The 8,025-nt window shown below is 45.7% G+C and overlaps 1 pseudogene; it reads left to right on the top strand.

Moving 5' to 3' along the window:
• Nucleotides 1-465: 465 nt before the first annotated feature.
• On the top strand, nucleotides 466-584 carry LOC135051421 (5S ribosomal RNA; annotated as a pseudogene).
• The last annotated feature ends 7,441 nt before the right edge of the window (nucleotides 585-8,025 follow it).

Here is an 8,025-nt window from a genome sequence, read left to right as displayed (position 1 = left end):
GTTGAGAAGGAGGAACCCTCTCACAAGGGACATCTGTAATTTGCAATTACCACATATGCTCTAATTAATAGGGATATTTACTTTACTGTAGATACATTTTCTATTGTCCTGATCATTGCGGAGATTACAAAGCCCACCCGTTGCTTGGGCTGTTTTGGAGCACAATTATAATAGAGTCTCTACTATTCTACCATTGTGGGCACTATTTAGCCCTCCTGCTGCTTAGGCTGATTGGGAGCACAATTGTGAAGAGCTTGCTTTTTGGTAATATCAATCTCAAGACCGCACAGTCAGCATTATTGTTTGAAGTTAGAATACCACTGACCAGATCTCCCAGCAAGAATCTATAAGTCTACTGTACTATTATCATTATTCATTTCTGACCATATATAATCCAATATTCATTTTGTGATTGATCCTGGGTCCCAATACAATCGGAAAACGGTGCGCCTAGGAGACAAATTTACCTATGGTCAGACCGCACTGATTATGCCCAAACTCGTCTGATCTTGGAAGCCAAGCACTGCAGGGCCTGGTCAGTACCTGGATGGGGAACCACCAGGGAATACTAGGTACCGTAGGTATTTTACTCTCCAACAGTTGAAGCAACTTGGGACTCATTATATCAATCTGATTTCAGGTCAATAGCATTTGTCAGATCATATCGGACTCGAGGTAGTGACCTCATTCATATAAATTCCTGATTAGAGAGGATATGTATGAATTTTCTCTATGGATGAGGGTTTATTTATTTTCGCTCACCAATATTTTAATTTTGCCCATAATAGGTACATTGGTACTGGCAAACACTTATGCTCTTTAATCATTGATGCCAGCTCTCGCTTTTTCTTAAAGTATATATCAATAAAAGTTAATTTTTAATAATTTCATCATTTCAATCTTTCAAGTGTGCCCAGGAAAAGGCCTATAGTTGCTTTTTTTGGTTCTTTGTTTTCTCTAAAGGACCATACCTGTTGTTTCATAGTTGTTATAACTATCTTCCTGGAGCACAACCAACTATTTGCTGAATTTATTATTTAAGTAGGCCTTCATGTTGGTTTAATATATAATACTACTAAATTCACTGAACTGAAATCGTTATATCCTGTGCAGATTTATTTCCTTTTGCTAAAACAATTTAAGCAAGGCAGTATACCTCCAAGATGGCTGCCAGTCAGCAGATACCTTTTTGTCCCCAGGGAGCAAGAGAGCAGTACTCTGGAAAGGGCAGCCCCAGGTAGAGAGAGAGAGCTCACCTGCACGTCTGTGCAGGCAGAGTGTGATCCCCGTCTCCCGCCACGTACCTCACTGCACTCATTCCACCCGGGCTCCGGACAGTGGCAGTCCTAGGTAGCAACATTTTAGCAGAGATAGATACAAATCAATGGTACGGCGACACCATTAATATTGTGTACAGTTCTGGGCATCACACTATAAAAAAGATATCGTGGAGCTTGAAAGGGTGCAGAGGCGAGCCACCAAACTGATCAAGGGGTTAGAGGCACTGGACTATGAGGAAAGGCTTACTAGGTTAGATATGTTTACACTCGAAAAGAGGCGACTAAGAGGGGACATTATTAATATTTACATATATATAAAGGGACAATATTAGGATCTATCAGGCAATTTGTTTATCACATGCGGGCATCCTCAGAGGTTAAAAGAAAGAAAATATTTTATACCCGACGAAGAAAAGGGTTCTTCAAAGTAAGGGCAGTAAAAATGTGGAATTCTGTGTCAGAGAAGGTGGTAATGGTGGACTCAGTCAATATGTTTTCAAATGGATTAGATAAATTCCTAGCTGAAAAATTCCTAGCTGAAAGAAATATCCAAGGATATAGCATTTAAAGGAATAGAATTTGAGTAAAAGCATGAATTATAGCTGTTATTTAAACTTAAAAACATAACTTCATCTGGGTCATTATAGTTATACTAGTTACTTTCAGATTAGTGTAAGAATTATAATACAGGTTGACCTCGATGGACATTTTTCAACCTCATTAGCTATGTTGCTATGATATCGGAAGCCCAGCACTGAATGGTTGCGAGTTTCTGACAACACATCAAGTGATGCAATGGCTACTAGTCATTTTATGATAACCATTAGTTGGTATAAGCGTTAAAGGTTACTATGGCCCTAAATCATATTTTTTTCCAACCTGATTGTTTGAGTACAAATACACTGTTTGGGGGTCTGCGCAAGTGCAATAAACACCCTGCACATGTGCAGAACGGGTCTTGACATGCTGAGGTGTTTGGGGGGTGGAGTGGGAGCAGCACCTGACACCATTTTTCAAAATGGTGGTCTTGCTCATGTTTTGAAGGCATTCAAGGATCCTGGTGTCCAGATCCTATGGCCAGCCTGAGTAAGATTTAGCTTATGCAGGCTGGCTGGTGCCTGTAACCATCACAATGGTCGCAATGATGTTCCTCAAATGCAGCACTCAGATCCTTGCTAATGCTAACAGGAGGTATCTATCGCCTATAGATGCCTCCTACTGCATTAACATTTTAATTAGATGGAATTGCACATTTGCTTCCTTACAGCTGTGCAATTCCATACAAATATGAATCGGGCCCCTTGTGTGCATTTGCACATAAGCTAAGTTGCGGAAACCACTTCTTGGTGTCTGCTGTGTAAGGACAGATCTCTCTCCACAATTTCATAGTGATTTGAGGCAGTGATTGATGACTTCTGTCCTTACTCACAAGCCCCCTTGCCTGCCGCCAGGCAGGACCTTCAGCTGAAGGGTAAATGTATGTGCAAGGAGTTCAAAAGGTCTTTCTACAGTGACGTAGAGACGGAGATAAAGTACCAACTAACCAGCTCCTAACTGTCATTTTTCAAACACAGCCTGTAATGTGGAAGTTAGAAGCTGATTATTTGGTACTTTATCTCCATCCACTTATCTCTCTCCTAGGCACCGTTCTTCAAAACAGGGGTGTTACTCACATTTTGAAAGCAAGACAGGTCCAGGGTCTACGTCTTTGGAACAGACTTCCTGGATCCCTGTGTCCGTATCCTATGGCCAGCCTGAAGAAATTTCAGTTTATGCAGGCTGGCCGATGCCTGTAACCATCGCAGTGGTCATAATGATGATCCAAGGCTATGTTCTCAGATGCAGCACTCAGAACCTCGCTATTGCTAACAGGATGCATCTATCTGCAACATACGCCTCCTGCTACATTAGAATTTTAATTAGATAGAATTGCACAGCTGCTTCCTTGCAGCTGTCCCATTCTATACAAACATGAATCGGGCTCCTTATGCGCATGGGCACATAAGCTAAGCTGCAGAATTCACTTCCTGGTGTCTGAAACTGCACACAAGCTGTCAGCCATCAATTAGGCATTGAAAATCAACATCCAATGGCTGGAATTCAATGGAAAAAGTACTTCCAACGGATCAGGAACATCAATGGTGGCTTCTGCCACACCGTGATTCCATTTAATCACTGCTCCTTAAGTGTCCGATTAAGAGCCACACGCAATGCCGATGTTTACATAGTCAAGGGATTTTTTGCAATTGAGCATGCACAAAATTTTCTAAAGTCTCATATGGCGTATGAGTTACACAGAATCTACGTACAAAGCCATTTTAATGATCAGAACAGATGGTACCAGAGTCTAGTGAAAAAGTGATTGGCGTTCCTGGGCATTCACTAGGAAGTAGGTAGAAAGCATGCAAAAATGGTCTGTGTGTGTTATGGGAGTATTGCAGGTGTGTCAATGCAAGCGTCTACATTCACAGAAACACAGCTGCAGTCGCACAGGTAGAAAAACTTAACCTGCTATAGAGATGGCGCAAGTTTTTATAATGCGACTGATGTACATAAGTATGCACAAATAAGCATTAAAGCATTCACAAACACTAAAAGTGGTCATCTCCTTGCACATTCAGCCACATAGTTATATCATTATTAAATGTGTTCTGTGCAGGTAGAAATAAGAAAATTGAGAAGTTATATATATACAAATGCCCTCACAGAGGGCTATCAGAGTATTATTATAGTTGCTCTCATAGAGAGAAATTCTGTTAGCAAATATCCCCCTCACTGAGGGAAGTTGACCGACCCACGTAGCAGTGTGGCAGAGATTGTGGGTACATTGTACAAAAGGGAGGAGTCCATACCATTGAAAAAGGAGTTTAGTTTTGTGGGACTGGGGGAATACAATCCAGCTCGTGCAGATAACGGCTGGCGGGACAGATCCGGGCTTTTGAGGAGAGGGTACAGCATAAAGAGAGGACAAAAAGGACCGTTGGGTGTGACACCGGAGGTAGAGAACTTGAGAGGAAAGACTGTGATCCATCTCCAGACTGCGTGAGAGAACCCGTAGGAACACAACTAAGGTCTTACCTGGTGCGGGTGTCTGATACGCATCTCCAGTGGCCCCCATGCAGAATGGTACGGAGTTCAGGTGGAGTATTTGGAGCGGCAGGAGGCCTGGATGAGAAGGGTAGCGGCAGCGGGACTCCCACGATCAGACCTCCCTGTGTGTTTGAGAGGGGATGAGCCCACCTTTCTGGTAGAATGGGCTTTAATGGACTTCGGCACCGGCAACCCCACCGAAGAATGAGCTTGCTGGATCGTACTACAAATCCAGCATGCAATAGTCTGTTTTGACGCGGGATGACCAACCTTGTTGGCCGCACACAAAACAAACAACGCTTCAGTTTTCCTAGTAACAGCTGTCCTAGAAACGTAAATTTTTAATGCTCTTACAACATCCAGAGATTTTGGAATCGCCACTTCTTCCGTAGCTACCGGAACCACAATAGGTTGGTTAATGTGAAATGACAAAACCACCTTTGGTAGAAATTGTTGACGAGTCCTCAATTCCGCCCTATCCACATGAAAAATCAAGTACGGACTCTCATGAGATAAAGCTGCCAATTCCGATACTCGCCTGGCAGATACCAGCGCCAAAAGCATAACTACCTTCCAAGTGAGAAATTTTAATTCAACCGTCCGCAAAGGTTCAAACCAGGAACCGCAAGACATCAAGGTCCCATGGCGCTACAGGCGGTACAAATGGTGGATTGATATGCATTACTCCCTTCACAAAAGTCTGAACCTCTGGGAGGGCAGCTAACTCTTTTTGAAAGAAAATAGACAAAGCCGAAATTTGCACTTTGATGGAACCCAATTTCAGGCCTGCATCTACACCCGCCTGTAAAAAGTGGAGAAAACGACCCAAGTGAAAATCCTCCGCAGGAGTCTTTTTAACCTCACACCAGGAAACATATTTCCTCCAGATATGGTGATAGTGTTTAGCCGTAACCTCTTTCCTAGCCTTAATGAGAGTTGGAATGACCTCCCTGGGAATACCCTTACGAGCTAAGATCTGGCGCTCAACCTCCATGCCGTCAAACGCAGCCGCGGTAAGTCCGGAAATACGCATGGACCCTGTAACAACAGATCCTCTCTTAGAGGAAGCGGCCAAGGATCTTCCACCAGTAAGTCCTGAAGATCCGGGTACCAGGCCCTTCTTGGCCAGTCTGGAACGACGAGAATCGCCTGAACCCTTGCTCGACGAATGATCCCCAGCACCTTTGGAATGAGAGGAAGAGGAGGGAACACATACACCGACTGGAAAACCCACGGAGACACCAGGGCGTCCACCGCCGTGGCTTGAGGGTCCCTTGACCTGGAACAATACATCGGGAGCTTCTTGTTGAGCCGAGACGCCATCATGTCTATCAACGGAATTCCCCAGCGTCTTGTCACTTCTGCAAAAACCTCTTGGTGCAGAGCCCACTCTCCCGGATTGAGGTCGTGTCTGCTGAGGAAATCCGCTTCCCAGTTGTCCACCCCCGGATTGGACAACTGCTGACAGTGCGCTGACGTGTTGTTCCGCCCAGCGAAGTATCTTTGTGGCCTCCGCCATTGCCGCTCTGCTCCTCGTTCCGTCTTGCCAGTTTATATGGGCCACCGCTGTGATGTTGTCTGACTGTACCAGGACCGGTCGACCTTGAAGAAGACTTCTTGCTTGGAGTAGGCCGTTGTAAATGGCTCTTAACTCTAGAACATTTATGGGGAGACAGGCTTCCTGGAGCGACCATTTTCCCTGGAAATTTCTTCCTTGAGTGACTACGCCCCAGCCCCGGAGACTTGCATCTGTTGTCAGAAGTACCCACTCCTGGATACCGAATCGGCGTCCCCCCAGGAGGTGATGAGCTTGTAGCCACCACAGGAGAGAAATTCTGGCTCTGGGAGATAGACTTATCTTCTGGTGAATGTGTAGATGAGACCCGGACCATTTGCTCAGCAAGTCCCACTGAAACACGCGGGCGTGAAATCTGCCGTATGGAATGGCTTCGTACGCTGCAACCATCTTCCCCAGAACCCGAGTACAATGATGGATTGACACACTTGACGGCTTCAGAAGTTCTCTGACCATCGTCTGCAATTCCAGAGCCTTTTCTTCTGGAAGGAATACCTTCTGTAACTCCGTGTCCAGAATCATGCCCAGAAAAGTAAGACAAGTGGTCGGGATCAACTGGGATTTCGGCAAATTGAGGACCCATCCGTGTTGTCGCAGAACCGATAGAGACAACTCTACACTTTTCAGCAATCGTTCCTTGGACCTCGCCTTTATCAGGAGATCGTCCAAGTACGGGATAATTGAAACCCCTTGTTTGCGAAGAAGAACCATCATTTCCGCCATGACCTTGGTGAAAATCCTCGGAGCCGTGGAAAGCCCAAACGGCAACGTCTGAAATTGGTAATGAGAATCCTGTATCGCAAACCTGAGGAAAGCCTGATGCGGAGGATATATCGGGACATGTAAGTAGGCATCCTTTATGTCGACTGACGCCATAAAATCCCCCCCTTCTAGGCTGGAGATCACTGCTCGAAGGGATTCCATCTTGAACTTGAAAACTTTCAAGTATGGATTGAGGGATTTCAGATTTAGAATTGGTCTGACCGAACCGTCCGGTTTCGGCACAACAAAGAGGCTCGAGTAGAACCCCTCCCCCCGCTGAGACGAGGGAACGGGAATAATGACCCTCTGTAGACACAGTTTTTGAATCGCTGCTAGCACCACCTCCCTGTCCGGAAGAACTACTGGTAAGGCCGAAATGAAGAACCGGTGAGGGGGCATCTCCTGAAACTCCAGTTTGTATCCCTGAGACACGATCTCTAGTACCCAAGGATCCAGGCCTGATTGAATCCAGAGCTGACTGAAAATTCGTAGACGGCCCCCCACCGGTTCGGACTCCCCCAGGGAAGCCCCAGTGTCATGCGGTGGACTTGGTAGTAGCAGGGGAGGACTTTTGGTCCTGGGCGCCCGAACCTGCAGAAGGTTTCCTTCCCCTTTCTCTACCTTTTGAAGCGAGGAAGGACGAGCCTTTTCCACGCCTGTATCTATTGTGACGAAAGGACTGCATTTGCTGATGTGGTGCCTTTTTCTGTTGTGTGGGAACATAAGGAAGAAAAGAGGACTTACCCACAGTCGCGGTCGAGACCAGGTCAGCCAAGCCGTCCCCAAACAAGACAGTACCTTTGAAGGGTAGCGCTTCCATAGCCCTCTTGGAGTCGGCATCAGCATTCCATTGATGGATCCACAGGGCCCTCCTGGCAGATATCGACATGGCATTGGTTCTTGAACCCAAGAGACCGATGTCCCTCGCTGCATCTTTTATGTAATCTGCAGCGTCCTTAATATAACCAAGAGTTAGAAGGACATTATCTTTATCAAGAGTATCCATATCATTAGCTAAATTCTCAGCCCATTTAGCAATAGCACTACTCACCCATACCGACGCCACAGCGGGTCTGAGCAATGCACCCGAATTAGCGAAAATGGACTTCAGAGACGTCTCCAGCTTGCGATCCGCCGGATCTTTGAGAGCTGCCGTGTCAGGAGACGGAAGTGCCACTTTCTTAGACAAACGAGATAAAGCTTTGTCAACATTTGGAGATGCCCCCCATTTTTCCCTGTCCTCAGAGGGGAAAGGATACGCCATGTAAATTCTCTTGGGAATCTGCCATTTCTTATCCGGCGACTCCCAAGCCTTTT

Source organism: Pseudophryne corroboree, chromosome 2, assembly GCF_028390025.1.
Source record: "Pseudophryne corroboree isolate aPseCor3 chromosome 2, aPseCor3.hap2, whole genome shotgun sequence".
Classification (NCBI taxonomy): domain Eukaryota; kingdom Metazoa; phylum Chordata; class Amphibia; order Anura; family Myobatrachidae; genus Pseudophryne; species Pseudophryne corroboree.
The sequence above is the reverse complement of the archived record's forward strand: the minus strand, read 5'-3'. Positions and strand labels throughout refer to the sequence as shown.